Consider the following 12,697-nt stretch of genomic DNA (forward strand, 5'->3'; position numbering starts at 1 on the left):
ACTTTCCCAAAACTGGCTTTGAAGTTACGCAGTTTAGGAAGTGTTGTGTTGGAAAAAAAGATCCAGGTGTAATTTATCCTGTAGTGCATGTGAGTGTTACACAGTAGATCTGTGACTTTGAGATTTCAAATCAACCAAAATGGGATCGTGGATTAGTAAAAATCTAAGGTCATCCCTTAAAATAGATGCCTAAACTTCACCGAAGAAAATGTTGTGGTTCAGTCACTAAGTTGTGTCCGACTCTGGCTCTGTTTTAATTTTACCTTGCCATGGTACTATTTCCAAAACATCATTTTCCTTGTACATTCTGTTCTTTAAATAAGATCATTTTAAAGCCTTTCTGACACAGCATCTCCACTGAAGGCTTTTCGTGTCTTAGCAGGACGTTCTATCTGTGAAACAGGGCAGGCTGAGTTATCAGAGCCATGGGTCGGCCTCAGATCTGCCATGAGCGACAGGACAGGACAAGGCAGATCAGCTGTTCTCAGGAATCTCGGACGGGACCATGGGGAGCAAACCTGACTTAGGCGTGGTCCAGACAGAGCAGCAGTCAGGGCCCCGGGGGCAGAGCCCCAGGACAGGGTTGCTTTCCCAGCCCAGGGCACCCGCAGCTTTACCCAGGCTCACTGTGCATAAAGTCAGTCCCACAGCAGCTGAGCACAGATGCTCCTCAGCCAGGAATCATTTCCCAGGTCTCAGGACCAGGGTTTCTCTCCCCTCCTGACTCCTCACTCGATGGGCACACAGGACACCGTGTGAGTGTTCACGGGATAAATCAGCTGCTGGGGGGCATCACTGGATCCCCTGGGAAATGAGGAGGAACCAGGGGTGAAACAGGGAGAGGTCGATGTGGGGTCACAGCTGAGAGGAGGGGCGACCTGGGGTCACACCTGAGAGCCGGAAACCTGAGGCTTCCTGGGAAGGAAGGGTTAGACAGGCTCAAGGAGGGGGATGAGGAGGTGAATGTTTCAGGAAGATCTGGAAACTCGTTCATGACCTTCTAAGAGCATGAGCTGGGTCATCCCTGTGGAGGTCAACAGTGTTTGTCTGTAGAAAGAGAGAGGCCCAGGATTGGGAGGAGAGTCGTGAGTGAGGGGAGCGGGAGGGCAGGCTCTGAGCAGAGATGAGGAGGAGCAGGCCCAGGCTGAGGAGAGCTGGAGGGGTGCACGGGATGGGCTCGGGGCTCCTCCCCTCCTCTCTTTCTGGGAAGAGGGTGGGGACTGATGACCCCCTGACCCCTTCACCCTCCAATTCTGGGTGCTCGGCCCCGTGTGCTGCTTCAGTCCCAGGAGGAGGCCTGGGGGGCGCAGCTCTGAGTCTGTCCCCTGAGAGGAAGCACCTGCTGTCCCGTCCAACTCAGGCCGCTGAGCCCGGGGGCAGGGCCAGCTCAGGGGCAAGGCCAGCTCAGGGGACCATGAGGATGTGTTGAGATGTTGCCGGTTCTGAGCGGTGCACAGCGCCCCCTGGTGACGCAGCCGGGGAACGTTCACGGCGTTGAGAGTGGGAGCAATGTTTTGCTCAATTACTTGGTTCTCAATCCTGTCTGATTGTTTTGCGGCCCCGTGGACTGTAGCCCACCAGGCTTGTCTGTACATGGGATTCTCCAGGCAGGAATACTGGAGTGGGGATCTTCCCACCCCAGGGACAGAACCCATATCTCTTATGCCCCTTGCATTGGGAGGCGGTTCTTTACCTCTAGCGACACCAACCTAGGTTATGACCAACCTAGATAGAATATTCAAAAGCAGAGACATTACCTTGCCAACAAATGTCCATCCAATCAAGGGTATGGTTTTTCCAGTGGTCATGTATGGATGTGAGAGTTGGACTGTGAAGAAGGCTGAGCGCCAAAGAATTGATGCTTTTGAACTGTGGTGTTGTAGAAGACTCTTGAGAGTCCCTTGGACTGCAAGGAGATCCAACCAGTCCCTTCTAAAAGAGATCAGCCCTGGGTATTCATTGGAAAGACTGATGCTAAAGCTGAAACTCCAATACTTTGGTCACCTGATGCAAGGAGTTGACTTACTGGGAAAGACTCTGATGCTGGGAGGGATTGCGGGCAGGAGGAGAAGGGGACAACAGAGGATGAGATGGCTGGAATGTATCACCCAGTCGATGGACATGAATTAAGTAAATTCCGGGAGATGGTGATGGACAGGGAGGCCTGGCATGCTGCGATTCATGGGGTCGCAAAGAGTCGGACACGACTGAGTGACTGAACTGAACTGAACTGAACTGAATTGGACTGCGAGGAGATCCAGCTAATCCATCCTAAAGGAAATCAGTCCTGAATACTCATTGAAAGGACTGATGCTGATGCAGAAACTCCAATCCTTTAGCCACTTGATACAGAAGAGCTGACTCATTTGAAGAGACCCTGATGCTGGGAAAGATTGAAGGCGGGAGGAAAAGAGGCCAACAGAGGATGAGATGGTTGGATGGCACCACCGATTTAATGGACTTGAACTTGGGCAAACTCCAGGACATAGTGAAACACAGGGAAGCCTGATGTGCTGCAGTCCATGGGATCACAAAGAATCAGACATGACTTAGTGACTGAACAAGAACAAGTGGCTTTACAATGTTGTGCTAATTTCAATGACCGGTATCTCAGTGACAGTCAGTGTTTTGAACTATAAACCAGGAGCACCTGTTCATTCTTTTTTTAAGTTCTCTTGGATGTATGTGGCTTTCAGTTCACAGGCTTTTAATATTCCTCAGAGTTCTTTTAAGTGTTTTATATTGATTGCATATTACGTGTTACTATTTTTACTTTTAGATACTGGAGATTCGTTACTCGACTAGAGAATACAATTCATTTCTGCATGTTGGCTTTAATAGAAAAACCCAAGTGAAACACTCACAGCAGCATGTCTTATTGTATCCTCGACCCTGAGCTGGGCTTGGCCTGAAATCACCTCTTCATCATTGAAAGGCTTTTTTTATTTCTGAATGAGCAATATTGGCCACAAAATACACCCACCTGCATTGGATAAGAGTATTTTTGCCATCTAAAAGATGAACTGAAGTAAAAGATACGGTATTATCAAATCTGCTGGCTCTAGGAAAATCAGCTGCTTGCCTAAATTCTGATGATTTAAGTCACCCCTGAGCTCGACTTCATCCGAGCCACGAGCAGGGGTGAGTGGAGGATGTTTCGATTGCTCTTCCTCACTGGTCTGGAGCACCGTGTGAGCATTAGTGTCGCCATGCCACACAGCACAGTAATAGTCGGCCTCGTCCTCGGGCTGCAGCCCAGAGATGAGCAGGAGCCCTGCGTTGCTCGAGGCATCTTTGGATCCAGAGAAGTGGCTAGGGAGCCCGTGTCCTGGTGCTTATCAGAGTCTGACTTGAACCTCAGGAGGTACTGGGGAGGGCTCCCTGTCTTCTGCTGGAACCAACGTATGGAGAAATCACCAACACTGTAGCCACTGCTCAGGGTGCAGGAGAGTCTGGCTGATGCTCCTGGAGATGCAGAGAGGGAGGCTGGCTGAGTCAGCAGAGGCTGGGAGAGGGAACCTACAGACACAGACACAGGGGAGTGGGGCAGGAGCTGCAGTGCCGAGGTCCAGCCTCAGCAGAGTCCAGGGATATCCTCAGGATGGACGACATTGGCGAATGAAGAAAGATAGAGATAGAGATAAGAAAAGAACGACATGGGGTGACCGAGCTTCAGTGAGCGAGGCCTGTTTTACTTTATTTTCCTCGGGGCTTTTATACCCTGAGTTGTACATACAGCAAGGTGAAAAATGCAGAGTCAACTCAGCATTCCATCAGTATTAACTTTTATCAATACCAGGTGCTTTTCTGCAAGAGTCTTATTTTTTGTACATCATCTTTTGTCCCGGAGGCCTGTTGATATTCCATGACCTCTTTTTGATAAATGTAGGTCAGCCAGAACAATAATCTTCCTAAAGTCTTTCTTCCTAAATTCTTAGCCTGTGTCACCCTTAAAGTACAGAGTTACTTTTTTATGAAGCAAAGATTCAGTGGGTTACAGCAAAGAAAGAACTTACCAACTCAGCATCTAATGTTGCTAATGTTAAAGCGACTGCTTGCTATTTCTCTATCTTAACTATATGCACTCCCAGGAACACAATGGATAAGGGATGTAAGACCTTGGCAGCAAGCATAGGATCAACAATGTTGCAAGAGTCTGGATAAATCTGCCAAGTAAGCTAGAATGCTAACAGAGGGTTTGAAACACTCCTTTCATGCCCAGGAGATTGATCAGCTAGAGCCCCAAGTTAACTCTTTCAGTCAGAGACAGCCCCCTGCTACTGTCAGGAGAGCTGGTGAAAGACATAAAATAGTAAGACAGACAGATTCTGGTTCAGGGGTAGATGCTCGAGCAGGTCCAGGGGGTCCGTCGAGTCCTGAGGCCTTGCTCATCAGGACACTTCCACATGACCTTGTCATGTGTTGGATGGCCCAGGGATTCCCTCGAGTCCTGCATGACCTTGTCATGGCTCCTGGCACTGCAGGAAAGGTTCCCAGAGTCTGAGTCCCAGGGGCTGATGAGGCTGGGGCTGAGCTCTGGTGCCCACTACCTGTGCAGAGAGAGACAAACACAAGCAGGAGAGGAGTCCAGGCCATGGTGCTCATAGAACCCTGGTCCCCACAGTGGGCTGGGCTGCCCCAGGCCTCCTTTTCTGCCCCTGCCTCTGCCAGAGGAGGGGCTGAGGTACAAATGAGGGTCCACCCAGGGCCTGCCCAGCCCCTCCCTGAACCCTGGTGCTGGATCTCAGCTCACAGCCCAGACTGACAGGTGGAAGGGGCTTCCTCCTTGGGACCCAGTGGGAGGAAGCACCTGCTGAGACCACACAGGTCCCTGCTCAGGGGAGTCTGCAGCCAAGCAGACACAGGGCTGAGTCCCCCCGGGAGCTCAGGCCCCGCCCCCAGCCCAGCTGCTGTAGTGAGTGATGCTCCCTGAATGCCAGTGCAGGGTCCCCTGGGCAGCCCTGCAGCGGCCCCTGTAGGTGACATGCGGAAAAGTATAAGTGGAAAAACACATAGAAACCAAGAGATAAAATTCATGCTTTTTGGCAAGTTACAGTGCTGGCTCTATTGGGGAAAATATGTAAACAGACTGGAGTAAACACATTTCTTGTACTTCTCTGTTGGTTCGGTGGTTAAGAATCCACCTGCCACTGTAGGGGACGGAGGTTCAAGCCCTGGACAGGGAGGACTCCATGTGCCACAGAGCACCTGAGCCCTGCCGCCACAGCTGCTGAGCCTGCATCCCAGAGCCCGCACCCCACGAGGAGAGAAGCCCCTTCTTGCCACAACTATGACAGCCCGCTTGCAGCAATGAGACATGTTTTTACCTAATCTCTTTCGAAAGACATGATGTATATACTTTCGGGAATATCTACAAAACAAACAGTGGTCCTGTGGTTCCAATAGATCTGCTTTGTGTATTATTACAAAACATGAAGAAAATGTAAAATTTCCTAGTTCTTTGGTAAATCAAACCAGTTATACATGCACCTAATACATTAAACTTAAGATGAAAATTGACGGGGGGGGGCGGTCCTAAGATGTTGGAGGAATAGGACGGGAAGACCACTTTCTCCCTCACAAATTCCTCAAAAGAACATTTCAACGCTGAGCAAACTCCACAAAACAACTTCTGTAGGCTGGAAGAGGACATCAGGCAACCAGAAAAGCAGACCATTGTCTTCAAAAACAGGTAGGAAAAAATATAAAAGACGAAAAAGGAGACAAAGGAGGTGGGGAGGGAGCTCCGTCCCGGGAAGGGAAGCCCGTCCCGGGAAGGGAATTTTAAGAAGAGAGGTTTCCAAACACCAAGCAACTCTCCCTGCCAAGTCTGTGGCGAGCCTTGGAAACACAGAGGGCAACATAACAGGAAGGGAAAAATAAATAAATAATTAAAACCAAGATATTACAAGCCCAACAGTGACTCCCCCAGCGGAAAGGCAGCACAGATGCCTGCATCCGCCATTGGGAAGCGGGGGCAGGGCAGGGAAGCGCGGGAGGCGCGGGCTGCAGTGCTTTGTAAGAATCGGGCAGGAACGCCCCACGTGCAACCAGAACAATCTAACTTGGACTAGCAAACCTGACTGTGGGATAGCTACCACGCGAAAAGCTCGAACATAAGACACCACCAGGACCGAGCACAGAACAAAGGACAGAACGGAAAATGCCGGCTGCAGACCATCCCCGCCGGGGACAGGCAGCCAGAGCTGTAAGGGCTGGAAAGGGGCAATTGCAGACCCGGAGAGACTTCACTTACCAAACTGCAAGCAGGCTTCTTTGCTAAGACTTCTGGGGGTGCTGGACAGTCACCATCTGCCTCACAAGGGGCGCCAGCGGCACACCCAGAAAGCTGAGCAGCAGAGGCAGAAAAGGCGACAAGTCGCAGCGATCGCGCTCGCCAAACTCCTGAGCTGCTCGGACCTGGGAAGGGCACAAAACGCAGTCCCAACCGAATCTGTGCCTCTGAGGGCTACCTGAGCGCCGAACCTGAGCAGCTTAGACCAGGGAAGTGCACGCAGCCTAGGGCCGGCCTCAGACAGTTCCCAGCTGAGCATCGTAGAGCCGGAGTGGTTTGTACACCGCGAGAAGGGACAGGTCAAGCGGGGCTGAGACACTGTGTGCACACGACAGCGCTATTTGTTTGCAGCATCCTCCCTCCCCACAGCGCGACTGAACTAGTGAGCCTAAAGAAACCAGCATAAAGAAGAAGTTAAACAGAGGGAACCGCCTTGGAAGTGACCCCACACTGCCCACAACATCAGACAAGGGCCAGTTATATTTTTACTATTTTTAAAATCATTCCTTTTTTTTTTCTTTTTTTCCTTTTTTTCCTAACTTTTTTTTAATAGTTAAGTCTTCTATTTCTCCTCTAATTTTTATTTCTATAACCTATTATTACTATTCAGAAAAAAAACCGACTCTTTTTTTTTTTTTTCCTGGCAAACACCATATATAGTCTTTGGGTGGTTATTGGTATTGTTGTTGTTGTTGTTGTTGTTGTTTTTAATAATTCTTGTGGCTTTTTCTTTTCTTTTCTTTTTTTCTCTTTTTTCCTTCTGCTTCTTTTCTTTAATATTGTATTTTTGAAAATCCAACCTCTACTCTAGATTTTTAATCTTTGCTCTTTGGTTTTTGTTGTCAATTTTGTACATTTAAAAACCCAAACTTCACTACCCAATTTTACCTGAGAGCGAGATTACTGGCTTGACCACTCTCTCCTCCTTTGGACTCTCCTTTTTCTCCACCAGGTGGCCTCTGTCTCTTTTCTCCCCCATCTCTTCTCTATCCAACTCTATGAATCTCTGTGTGTTCCAGACAGTGCAGAACACCTGAGGAACTGGTTACTGGCAGGATTTGTCTCTCTCCTTCTCATTCCTCTCTTTTATCTTCCTGGCCACCTCTGTCTACTTCCTCCCTCCCCTCTTCCCTGTATAACTCCGTAAATACCTCTGAGCAGTCCAGACTACGGAGCACACATAAGGAAGTGACTACTGGCTAGCTTGCTCTCTCCTCTTTTGATCTCACTGCATCTCATTCCAGTCACCTCTAACTACCCCCTCCCTCTTCTCTTCTCCTTGTAACTCAGGGAAACTCTCTGAGGGTCTCTCAATGTGGAGAAACTTTTCATCTTTACCCTAGATGTTTTATCATCGGTGCTGTATAGATGGAGACGTCTAGAGGCTACTGTAAAAATAAAACTGAAAACCAGAAGCAGGAGGCTTAAATCCAAAGCCTGAAAACATCAGAGAACTCCTGAATTCAGGGAACATTAAGCAATAGGAGCTCATCAAATGCCTCCATACCTACACTGAAACCAAGCTCCACCCAAGGACCAACAAGTTCCAGAACAAGACATACCACACAAATTCTCCAGCAACACAGGAACACACCCCTGAGCTTCAATATACAGGCAGCTCAAAGTTACTCCAAAACCTTTGACGTCTCATAACCCATTACTGGTCACTCCACTGCACTCCAGAGAGAAGAAACCCAGCTCCACCCACCAGAACTCCAACACAAGCCTCCCTAACCAGGAAACCTAGACAAGCCACTGATACAACCCCACCCACAGTGAGGAAGCTCCATAATAAAGAGAACTCCACAAATTACCAGAATATAAAAAGGCCACCCCAAACACAGCAATATAATCAAGATGAAGAGACAGAGGAATACTCAGCAGGTAAAGGAACAGGAGAGTTGCCCACCAAGCCAAACAAAAGAGGAAGAGGTAGGGAATCTACCTGAGAAAGAATTCCAAATATTGATAGTGAAAATGATCCAAAATCTTGAAATCAAAATGGAATCACAGATAAATAGCCTAGAGACAAGGATTGAGAAGATGCAAGAAAGGTTTAACAAGGACCTAGAAGAAACAAAAAAGAGTCAATATATAATGAATAATGCAATAAATGAGATCAGAAACACTCTGGAGGCAACAAATAGCAGAATAACGGAGGCAGAAGATAGGATTAGTGAAATAGAAGATAGAATGGTAGAAATAAATGAATTAGAGAGGAAACAAGAAAAATGAATTAAAAGAAATGAGGACAATCTCAGAGACCTCTAGGACAACATGAAACGCTCCAACATTCGAATTATAGGAGTCCCAGAAGAAGAAGACAAAAAGAAAGACCATGAGAAAATCCTTGAGGAGATAATAGTTGAAAACTTCCCTGAAATGGGGAAGGAAATAATCACGCAAGTCCAAGAAACACAGAGAGTTCCAAATAGGATAAACCCAAGGCGAAACACCCCAAGACACATATTAATCAAATTAACAAAGATCAAACACAAAGAACAAATATTAAAACAAGCAAGGGAAAACAACAAATAACACACAAGGGGATTCCCATAAGGATAACAGCTGATCTTTCAATAGAAACTCTTCAGGCCAGGAGGGAATGGCAAGACATATTCAAAGTGATGAAAGAAAATAACCTACAGCCCAGATTACTGTACCCAGCAAGGATCTCATTCAAATACGAAGGAGATATCAAAAGCTTTACAGACAAGCAAAAGCTGAGAGAATTCAGCACCACCAAACCAGCTCTCCAACAAATTCTAAAGGATATTCTCTAGACAGGAAACACAAAAAGGGTGTATAAACCCGAACCCAAAACAATAAAGTAAATGGTAACAGGGTCATACTTATCAATAATTACCTTAAACGTAAATGGGTTGAATGCCCCAACCAAAAGACAAAGACTGGCCGAATGGATACAAAAACAAGACCCCTCTATATGCTGCTTACAAGAGACCCACCTCAAAGCAAGGGACACACACAGACTGAAAGTGAAGGGCTGGAAAAAGATATACCATGCAAATAGAGACCAAAAGAAAGCAGGAGTGGCAATACTCATATCCGGTAAAATAGACTTTAAAACAAAGGCTGTGAAAAGAGACAAAGAAGGCCACTACATAATGATCAAAGGATCAATCCAAGAAGAAGATATAACAATTATAAATATATATGCACCCAATATAGGAGCACCACAATATGTAAGACAAATGCTAACAAGTATGAAAGGGGAAATCAACAATTACACAATAATAGTGGGAGACTTTAATACCCCACTCACACCTATGGACAGATCAACTAAACAGAAAATCAACAAAGAAACGCAGACTTTAAATGATACATTAGATCAGTTAGACCTAATTGATATCTATAGGACATTTCACCCCAAAACAATGAATTTCACTTTTTTCTCAAGTGCTCATGGAACATTCTCCAGGATAGATCACATCCTGGGCCATAAATCTAAACTTGATAAATTCAAAAAAATCAAAATCATTCCAAGCATCTTTTCTGACCATAATGCATTAAGATTAGATCTCAATTACAGGAGAAAAACTATTAAAAATTCCAACATATGGAGGTTGAACAACACACTTCTAAATAACCAACAAATCACAGAAGAAATCAATAAAGAAATCAAAATATGCATAGAAACTAATGAAAATGAAAACACAACAACCCCAAACCTGTGGGACACTATAAAAGCAGTGCTAAGAGGAAAGTTCATAGCAATACAGGCATACCTCAAGAAACAAGAAAAAAAAGTCAAATAAATAACCTAACTCTACACCTAAAGCAACTAGAAAAGGAAGAATTGGAGAACCCCAGAGTTAGTAGAAGGAAAGAAATCTTAAAAATTAGGGCAGAAATAAATGCAAAAGAAACAAAAGAGACCATAGCAAAAATCAACAAAGCCAAAAGCTGGTTCTTTGAAAGGATAAATAAAATTGACAAACCATTAGCCAGACTCATCAAGAAGCAAAGAGAGAAAAGTCAAATCAATAAAATTAGAAATGAAAATGGAGAGATCACAACAGACAACACAGAAATACAAAGGATCATAAGAGACTACTATCAGCAGTTATATGCCAATAAAATGGACAACGTGGAAGAAATGGACAAATTCTTAGAAAAGTACAACTTTCCAAAACTGAACTAGGAAGAAATAGAAAATCTTAACAGACCCATCACAAGCATGGAAATTGAAACTGTAATCAGAAATCTTCCAGCAAACCAAAGCCCAGGTCCAGACGGCTTCACAGCTGAATTCTACCAAAAATTTCGAGAAGAGCTAACACCTATCCTACTCAAACTCTTCCAGAAAATTGCAGAGGAAGGTAAACTTCCAAACTCATTCTATGAGGCCACCATCACCCTAATACCAAAACCTGACAAAGACACTACAAAAAAAGAAAACTACAGGCCAATATCACTGATGAACATAGATGCAAAAATCCTCAACAAAATTCTAGCAATCAGAATCCAACAACACATTAAAAAGATCATACACCATGACCAAGTGGGCTTTATCCCAGGGATGCAAGGATTCTTCAATATCCGCAAATCAATCAATGTAATTCACCACATTAACAAATTGAAAAATAAAAACCATATGATTATCTCAATAGATGCAGAGAAGGCCTTTGACAAAATTCAACATCCATTTATGATAAAAACTCTCCAGAAAGCAGGAATAGAAGGAACATACCTCAACATAATAAAAGCTATATATGACAAACCCACAGCAAACATTATCCTCAAGGGTGAAAAACTGAAAGCATTTCCCCTAAAGTCAGGAACAAGACAAGGGTGCCCACTTTCACCGCTACTATTCAACATAGTTCTGGAAGTTTTGGCCACAGCAATCAGAGCAGAAAAAGAAATAAAAGGAATCCAAATTGGAAAAGAAGAAGTAAAGCTTTCACTGTTTGCAGATGACATGATCCTCTACATGGAAAACCCTAAAGACTCCACCAGAAAATTACTAGAGCTAATCAATGAATATAGTAAAGTTGCAGGATATAAAATCAACACACAGAAATCCCTTGCATTCCTATACATGAATAATGAGAAAGTAGAAAAAGAAATTAAGGAAACAATTCCATTCACCATTGCAACGAAAAGAATAAAATACTTAGGAATATATCTACCTAAAGAAACTAAAGACCTATATATAGAAAACTATAAAACACTGATGAAAGAAATCAAAGAGGACACTAATAGATGGAGAAATATACCATGTTCATGGATTGGAAGAATCAATATAGTGAAAATGAGTATACTACCCAAAGCAATTTACAAATTCAATGCAATCCTTATCAAGCTACCAGCCATATTTTTCACAGAACTAGAACAAATCATTTCAAGATTTGTATGGAAATACAAAAACCTCGAATAGCCAAAGCAATCTTGAGAAAGAAGAATGGAACTGGAGGAATCAACTTGCCTGACTTCAGGCTCTACTACAAAGCCACAGTCATCAAGACAGTATGGTACTGGCACAAAGACAGAAATATAGATCAATGGAACAAAATAGAAAGCCCAGAGATAAATCCACACACATATGGACACCTTATCTTTGACAAAGGAGGCAAGAATATACAAAGGAGTAAAGACAATCTCTTTAACAAGTGGTGCTGGGAAAACTGGTCAACCACTTGTAAAAGAATGAAACTAGATCACTTTCTAACACCGCACACAAAAATAAACTCAAAATGGATTAAAGATCTAAATGTAAGACCAGAAACTATAAAACTCCTAGAGGAGAATATAGGCAAAACACTCTCCGACATAAAACACAGCAAGATCCTCTATGATCCACCTCCCAGAATACTGGAAATAAAAGCAAAAATAAACAAATGGGATCTAATTAAAATTAAAAGCTTCTGCACAACAAAGGAAAATATAAGCAAGGTGAAAAGACAGCCTTCTGAATGGGAGAGAAATAATAGCAAATGAAGCAACTGACAAACAACTAATCTCAAAAATATACAAGCAACTTATGCAGCTCAATTCCAGAAAAATAAACGACCCAATCAAAAAATGGGCCAAAGAACTAAATAGACATTTCTCCAAAGAAGACATACGGATGGCTAACAAACACATGAAAAGATGCTCAACATCACTCATTATTAGAGAAATGCAAATCAAAACCACAATGAGGTACCACTTCACACCAGTCAGAATGTCTGCGATCCAAAAATCTGCAAGCAATAAATGCTGGAGAGGGTGTGGAGAAAAGGGAACCCTCCTACACTGTTGGTGGGAATGCAAACTAGTACAGCCACTTTGGAGAACAGTGTGGAGATTCCTTAAAAAATTGCAAATAGAACTGCCTTATGACCCAGCAATCCCACTGCTGGGCATACACACCGAGGAAACCAGAATTGAAAGAGACAC

General features: G+C 44.4%; 1 gene segment (V, D, J or C); it reads right to left on the reverse strand.

Moving 5' to 3' along the window:
* Window positions 1-12,697, reverse strand: part of LOC102176353 — a 460,158-nt gene that overhangs the window by 247,229 nt on the left and 200,232 nt on the right.

The sequence above is a fragment of the Capra hircus genome, chromosome 17, assembly GCF_001704415.2.
Source record: "Capra hircus breed San Clemente chromosome 17, ASM170441v1, whole genome shotgun sequence".
NCBI lineage: Eukaryota > Metazoa > Chordata > Mammalia > Artiodactyla > Bovidae > Capra > Capra hircus.